This window comes from Mytilus edulis, chromosome 9, assembly GCF_963676685.1.
Source record: "Mytilus edulis chromosome 9, xbMytEdul2.2, whole genome shotgun sequence".
NCBI lineage: Eukaryota > Metazoa > Mollusca > Bivalvia > Mytilida > Mytilidae > Mytilus > Mytilus edulis.
Genome location: NC_092352.1, coordinates 86,535,165 through 86,543,881, shown reverse-complemented (window position 1 = coordinate 86,543,881; position 8,717 = coordinate 86,535,165). Strand labels below are relative to the sequence as shown.

The window sequence follows — 8,717 nt, the reverse complement described above, 5'->3', positions numbered from 1 at the left end:
CTTGCGCAATACAAAGATTGTTTTGTTGTTATATGTTACTGAGTATACCATTTTCTAATTAAAATGAAGTATAGCGGTTACTTTCAGGGTTGAAAGGAAAGGCAAAAGATACCAGAGTGACAATCAAAATCATAAGTCCAGAATAAACGCCGGAAGAAGGGTAAGCAGATTCTCTGTCCTGTTGGTCAAGTTAGTATAAGTTTAACTTCGAGTAAGGCCATTCTATCAAAGGACAGTTGAAGTAATTTGTTGAAACTCATTTATGGTGCAATACATTTGGTACCATTAACATGGTTATTGAAATTGATCTTTTTTCAGTGTCTATGCATATCTTTAGAAAGTTACGTAATTAAAAAAAAATCATGCACTCAACTCAACCATTAACCTTGGAAAATTGTGAAACAGTTCAATAATATTATTTTTGTATAAATCACCTGACAAATGATTCACTCACGATAGGTTATACATATAAGCACAAGCAAGACACAAAGTACCCATCAAACAGTTGATAAAAGCTACGACAATGTGCAATTCAAAACTAAAGCTTAACTACTTTTGAAGTAATAAGATATCGCTTTGATCTTTCATAGTCGACATACCAAGACTTGTATCAAAGTAGTAGGGAGATGGGGTATAAAAACCAATGAGACAACTATCCGCCAATTTTCAAATAAAGTGGCTATTAGCTAAAAGTCTTACCCTTCCTCTTATCTGTGTTTCTATTCAGAGTGTTATTTCTTGAATTAGTTGTTACTCCTTCAACACTTTTGCCACTAAACTCTGATCTTTGTTTGCGCAAACTTTCTGCAACAAAAATTAATAACAAATCATAAATAAAAGTAAAAAAGCAAATCATAGGATGTATGATGAGAACCATTATATGGCCCCCGAATTTGTAAAACAATTTAAGTTGCTAGAATTAAAAACTTAATTTTAAAATCCTGTTTATTTCATTTATAAATTAAAAGATGAATATGATAGGTACACTTTAGTTTAAAATACGTACCAAATCAAAAACTGAAACGAAGGCAACATTTGTTTATCATATTCAAAATCTCGGGAGCCGACTTGTTTGAGACTAGTTAAGGTAACAAATTAACTTTGCATGAAATCTTAAAGTAACGACATCGGTTGCATTGTCAAGATCAGTGTCTTCTATTCAACATGATGTAATATAAAAAAAAAAACATGATTGGCTGATGTTCACGAATGCCTGTCTGAATTTTCGATACGGTATAAATTGGTACAAATGTGTTCGGTAAAATGTTTACTTGTAGAAACGTAGGACATGTGTTATGCCGGCGCTACCTATTGTCGTATAGACCTGCGTGCACCAAACGTACAGAGAAAATTGACAAAGTCGGTTACGTTAGTTGCACGCTAGAGAAACGATAAGCAATCGTTAAACGCGCGTTGCATAAGTTTGAAGTACGCTGAAATACAAAGTTATACGCTTGGTGAACCCAGCATAAAAAGTTTCATCCAGCTCAAGCGTGCGTCTAGCGTATTCATGTACGCTACACGCACGTTATACATACGATCCAAGCGCGTTTAACGCGCTACAGATAAGTTTGAGACACGTTAGGGCACGGTGTATACGCTTCGAGATCGTTCGATTTTAGTTAAAACGTATGCAGGTGTGTTTGTAAAAATCACATCATAATATAACGTCCAAGATACGACGGGACGCGTCTCAAATACGTTCAAGAAACTTTTCGAAGCGTCTACGTTAGACAAACGCCAGACATACGCAACCATACGTTTCTCGTACGCCCAATACACGCTAAAAACTCGTTGTGCACACGTTACAGATATGATTGACAGGTTGAATGCATCCAAAATTACTAGCGTATTGGCAGCGTACATGAATTTTAAACACGCCCGGCGTACGTCGGAGCTATACGCTGATATGTGACGCCGGTATTAATTAAAAGTAAACTTCATTTCAAATTGGCTAAAATTTTAAAACGGAGCATGGAATTTGATGTTAATAAAACAACAGTCATATTTTTGTACAGATATTACTCTTTTTTCTTCCAAGTCGAGGGATGTATCTTTGGAGCATACTTTGAATATAGTTGATCATATCAATATAGAATAAGATGAGGCGAATGCTTTAATGTTCACTTACCTATGCAAAAAGACAAAAATTCTTTACAGGTTTTTTTTATACTGTTTTCATTGTTATAACATTTTTTACATCGAAACTTGGAACGCCCCGCTAAACATTCATTAGTTGGACTGCTATGCAAGGCTGGATATTATAGAATCATATGAAATGATAAATACATTAACATTACTAATTAAAAATTTTGTTTTCTGTCTAGGTTTTTTTTTCAAAAACCTGTCTAAGTCACTAATGTTTAAAATGATCTGTCATATGAATAAACAGTGGAACAAATTACGGTCTTTATTTTTATACTACAGTTGGTGTATACTATAATTTTAATGGGGGACTTCAGCATTTAGATTTTTTATCGTCAGATAATAGAATAATCACACCGATCATTATTAAATCTATTAACCAGTAGGGATACTTACTATCCATTTGTTTTTACATTGCGACGATTTCAACTGATTTATTGTTGGGGGTTACACTTTAGCCGAAAAATACACTAAAGATTTTACATGACCATGAAATGAAAACGATTAATCAATCATCCGAATAAATGGATAAAGAAAGACTTTCTTATATTTTCGGAACATTTGAGTTTAGATTTACATGCTGGTTTTAGAGTACTATTGCTTGTAGTTTTGACAATTTCGTTATTTGCCTGGCATTGTCAAAAGGATAAAGTACAGTAATCTTAAAAACATGTAAGTGAAACAAATGTATTATGTGTCAACCTCTCGAGGTTTACCCTAACTTTTTTTAAGTTAGTGTATACAGATTCAGCAAGAAAAACCAGTATGCTATGTAATAGCAAGCGGAACAATTACATCATTTCCATCACATTAACGCTTGGATCAATCTGTACCTAGTTTGCTTTTCTATTATGTGTCTGTTTCTTCTAACTTACGGAAATTAGTAGATAAATAAATCGCTTATGTTTTGAACGAATCTTGGCGGAACATTTGGCAGACCCTGAATTACATATCTCTTTTAAATTATTTTTGTATCATTCCACTTGTATGCACATTTTCAACGTTATACTGCCAGTTCAAATATAAATGGTCATTATTATAAACAGCTAACAGTAAAATGCTTACCACTTTGCATAAATTTCTTTATTATTTTCATGCAACGTTTTTCTTTGTGGTATTTTTCATAAAAGCATGAAAACATCCCCTCACTGCTATTGTGTCTATTACAATTAACACTTCCCTCGTAGGCTCCTTCGGCTGATTTTAAAATTAAAATCTGAAATTATTCCAAACAGGTACTTCATGAATATTTCATTTTGAACCATATATGAATTTATTCCGGAAAAATTCCCGCTTAACATTCCATAGATCCACATGAAATGTTTACATTTTTGTTCTGGTAAAGCACATTTTATTAAACAAAGAAAAACAACAAAAATACTGTTTCTACTAAGGAAAAATAAATTAATTAGTAAAACTAAAAATAAGTGTAAACTGCTTAGTATTAGTAAAATATAATTTACATTGATAAGACATATTTTATGTTATTCAAAACAATCTTTAAGAACTGTACTTTATATTTTATTTTGTAAAAAATATCATAAACATACATAAGAAAATGCCTGTACCAAGTCGGGAATATGTCAGTTGTTATCCATTCGTTTGGTGAGTTTGCGCTTTCGATTTTGCCATTTGGCTAGGGACTTTTTGAAGGTCCTCGTAGTTCAGTTTTTTTGTGATTTTGATTTTTAAAACAAGATAATAGAGTTGATAAAAAAAAACCCAGGCGAAATTGATTTACTACAAGTACGACGTCGCTACTCCCGTGGTAATCTCAACATTCTCCAATTCTGTAGCTTTATTCGCACTTCCGCGAAACATAATGACGTCTAGGTTCAAATAGTTTCATCGAGGTCCAATAGTTGAAAACTATTTATCGATTAAAAAGTTAGGGTTTTTCAATGTTTGAAAAATAGTGAAAATATTGTTTACTTATTGTCTATAGAAAAATGTAACTCAGATATCAAAATACATGTTGTGGTCACACGACTTTAAGTGTTTTTGGCGCCGAGATTTTTCGTACAAGAAGTAATCACTTTTCTGTTTTTTTATTTGCTTTTGAGATCTTGTAGTGATTTATGTTTGTCTGTGTGAATTTTTTCACCACTGCCACAGTATGTACTTAAACAATGTGTTTTTGTCAACAGTCAGACACATGAATGTGACCTTCCGAATTAGACTATTTACGGGGCTTGTAATAACATGAGCAACATGACTGGTGTCAAATGTGGAGCAGGATCTGCTTACCTTTCCGAAACTCCTGAGATCACCCCCTTTTTTTTGGTAGGGTTCGTGTTGCTTAGTCTTTAGTTTTCTATTTTATGTCTTGTGTACTATTATTTGTCTGTTTGTCTTTTTAATTTTTAGCCATGACGTTGTCAGTTTATTTTCTATCTACGAGTTTGACTGTCCCTCTGGTATCTTTCGCCCCTCTTATAATGATTTAAAACAATCTATAATAGTTATTCACTCACCCTTTCCATGACATTCAGTAAATATGCAGAAAATGACAATCAAGTAAAGACTGTCCATTTCAGAAGATGAAGCTTAGAGAATAGCTATCTGTTATAACATAAAACATATTGATTGTTATAACATAAAACATATTGATATTCGAATAGAGTTTGCACTCTGTGCTTTTCACATTTCCGCAAATCTCAATTCATAGGAATTTAAACAATCATGAAGTACTTGTAATAATGGGGAAGTTAACATTTATTAAAAAAAGTTATTCTGGGGATTATAGTGTAACTCATTTCAACAACACTAAAAAAAAATGATTTTTTCATGACAGATCAATATTTGTCTTCTTCGTTGAAAACATGTTATTTTGTATAGATCACCAGAACTTAAACACAAATATGAGAGTTGCAATGTATCGTTTTGTTTCTGTCTTATGCCATATTAACCACATATTTGTTTACTCATATCATGCACAGTCACTTGCAGTAATCTCATTATAAACAGATATATCATGTTAAGGAGGGGTATTTGCGAAAAATGCCAGTCGAGAGAATATTAAATTTCACGAGCCGTTAGGCGAGGGAAATGCATTCTCAAGACTGGTATTTTTCGCAAATACCCCTCAAGAACATGCTATATCTGTTTAATTACACCGAATGTTAATGTTCAAAAACGCATTGATGATCGTGACGTTACAAGCGTCCAGTCGGATAGAGTATTTTTGGCAAATACCACGGCAGAGAGGGTAAAAAAGGCAAATCCTTTAGACAAATACCCCGGCGGCGTTAAAAATGAACGATATTCATTTGAAAACAGTAAATTGGTGAAAAATACACTAGCTATCAACCAATCAAAATCCAGGATTCTTACATAAGGTGTAATTATATTTACTATACTTTATGTATAAAACTATATATTGTGGTGAATCCTATTGGTTTGAAAAATACCACTTAATAATTCAAGAGTAAGGCACACTATACCCCGATCCAATCCTAAGTTTTCTAAAAAAGTTCTTTTTTCCCATTTTAGACTTAATACTTCGGTACTGGCATGAAAATATGGATTTTTTTTTGTGTTATTAAAATTGGCTGTTACAAAATGTTAGAAACTATTATAAATTAAGGAATGTATCCCCCTCATGCAAAGCTCTGATTCCTTTCACGGATTTGGCTCTACCTCTTGGACCTTTTGAACTATAGCTCTTCATCTTTTATATAAGCTTTGGATTTCAAATATTTTGTCCACGAGCATCACTAAAGAGACATGTATTGTCGAAATACGCTTGTGGTGCAGGAAAATTGGTACCGTTAATGTTATTATTAATGCATTTATTTTACTATACTTAAAAACGCATCAAACATAGATATTGGCAAAATTAAAAGTCTCTGATTGTTGATATTTTAGAAGTAAAAGTGACTACATTGATAATCATAATTACTCCAATTTAGCGATTTATTAATATAATAACTCAACAGCCATTCTAATTAATATTATGAATAAAAGATTTATGGTTTTGTAAACTGAATTGTGTATTATACTAACCTATATAACCTATATAACCTTATAAATCAGAAAATAAAATATTAAAGACCAACTGTTGGACAACACGTTTCCAAATGTTGAACTTGCCAATTTGAGTTATATGTAATATGTTAGTTGATATTGTATTTCTTGTTGGATCGTCGCCTTCTGATTTATTGATGTACAGGTTTATATTCTTTTCGAAATATATATTTGATAAACATTAGCTGTTATGTTTTGATCGCAATTATACTGATGGTTTATTGTTTATTATGGGAAAAACACAACCGTTGAGAATGGTTATATGCAATTGGAGCAAACTTTTAAATGGTATATGATATCTGTCTCCACTGCTAAATCTAATAGAAATAAAATTGTTAAGCAGGATACATCTTTCTTATGTGATTAAACTATATTGTAAAACACTGTAGTTACAATTCACTTTACACAGTAATATCACCATCATGGCCCGCTGAAGACTTTCAATTCCATATAGCATTATTTGCTCATGAGGTAATGATTCTTCAGTGTCAGAATTTAATAATACATAAGTAAAACTGTTATATATTATGAATCATTTGATGGCATAAAACAAAGATTTCAACTAACTCTACCAGGAAATGTCCACGTTAAGTTTTGACACTCCTAAACAATCAAGTATTCCAATGGCGGATCCAGGGGGTGGGGTCCGGGGGTTGGAACCCCCCTTTTTTTTTTATTGCCGATCAATGAATTTGAATGGGAGCATATAGTTGGAACCCCCCCTTTTTTTAAATGGCTGGATCCGCCCCTGTATTCCAACATCTTGGCCATGGTCTCGACCATGATTGATATTACCCAAATACCGTGTTACTGAAATCGATATCATGTGTTAAAGTAAACTGTGGCAACCTAAAAACCAGTTAAGGTAGAACAAAAAGACGACTGATATGGGTGATATGGGATCAGTAAAAAAATATGCAATTCATAAAGGCAACAGTAGTATACCGCTGTTCAAAACTCATAAATCCATGGACAAAAAACAAAATCGGGGTAACAAACCAAAACCAAGCGAAACGCATTAAATATAAGAGGAGAACAACGACACAACACCGAAACGCAACACACACAGAAACAGACCAATCATCAGACAAAACACCACGAGAATAACAAATGTAACATGAAAACCAAATACATGAATTTGGGATAGACAAGTACCGTGCCACGTCTTATCTCAATATCTCAAAAATAAGAGAAAACACAAACGACTCAACGTTAAAATGCAACACAAAGAGAAACGAACAATATTATAACAATGACCATCTTCCTGACTTGGTACAGGACACTTTTAAAGGGGAATAAAAGTGGTGGGTTGAACCTGGTTTCATATTATTCATCTTGCTTGAATGATCTCACAAGGAACCACTACTCGTAATTTTTTACTTCCGCGTTGTCATTGTAATTGCTATTAATTTTTTGTTGTGCCCCACCTACGATAGTAGAGGGGCATTATGTTTTCTGGTCTGTGCGTCCGTTCGTCCGTTCGTCCGTCCGTCCGTTCGTTCGTTTGTCCGTCCGTTGGTTCGTCCGTCTGTCCCGCTTCAGGTTAGAGTTTTTGGTCAAGATAGTTTTTGATGAAGTTGAAGTCCAATCGACTTCAAACTTAGTATACATGTTCCCAATGATATGATCTTTCTAATTATAATGCCAAATAAGAGGGTTTACCCCCAATTTCACGGTCCACTGAACATAGACAATGATAGTGCGAGTGGGGCATTCGTTTACTCGGGACCCATTCTTGTTATCAGATAGTTTGATATTGTTGATAGAAATAACTATTTTTAGTATCTGAGTACTAGGCATGATTTAGATAATTGCTGGGAGATCATTTTCAAGTTCGTTGAATAAAAAAGACAAACAAACAAAATTAAGAAGACAACCAACGAAATATATAAATAAATCAGTTTGAAGTCATCTTTTTTCTATTTTCTCTTCTGATTTTAATAGGTTAAATACTTTATATGCTGTTTTTCGTGTTGGCCCTGATTTATTTCTTGCAAATAAACCAATGTATTAATCAAAAGCCCTCAGTTCGTTATTGGGGCATCAGGATATAGCTGCAGACCATTTGGCTACGGAGGTTTTCTTATTTCAAACGTACCGAATTGCGACTCAGGTTCATGTGGCACTTATTCCAAAAAGATATTATCGTCCGTGCATAGCTTGTAAATAGATAAAGTTCGATATTTTCTTATGATAAGACGTACCCAATTATGTTTGAATATTCATTTCTTGAAACTGTTTTTCGGTATACGCTTCCGTGTATAAAATAACACAACGATCTAATATCTACGGTTTCACTGCTAATCGGATCAATAAGAAAATGCAAATAATAAAAAAAATCTTGCAACCCAATGATACATAGTTTTCCAAAGCGACATTGTCTAAACTTCTTTTATTGAGATAAGAAAATGTAAAACATATTAGGAAGAGCAACTACATTTCTAAATGACATGCAATGAATGTATTACGTTATCTTTTCATCATTTTAGTATATACATCATTAAACGATATGTGTTAGACGTATAAGGCTAATTCTGTTTGGTTTT

General features: G+C 33.2%; 1 long non-coding RNA gene across 1 annotated transcript; it reads right to left on the bottom strand.

The window, feature by feature from the left end:
• Positions 1-698: 698 nt before the first annotated feature.
• Positions 699-4,732, bottom strand: LOC139490482 (uncharacterized). Its single transcript, XR_011656350.1, has 4 exons — positions 4,620-4,732; positions 3,211-3,342; positions 2,132-2,254; positions 699-804 (listed from the first exon to the last, which is right to left on the bottom strand). It is a non-coding gene; the product is annotated as an uncharacterized lncRNA (long non-coding RNA).
• Between the last annotated feature and the right edge of the window lie 3,985 nt (positions 4,733-8,717).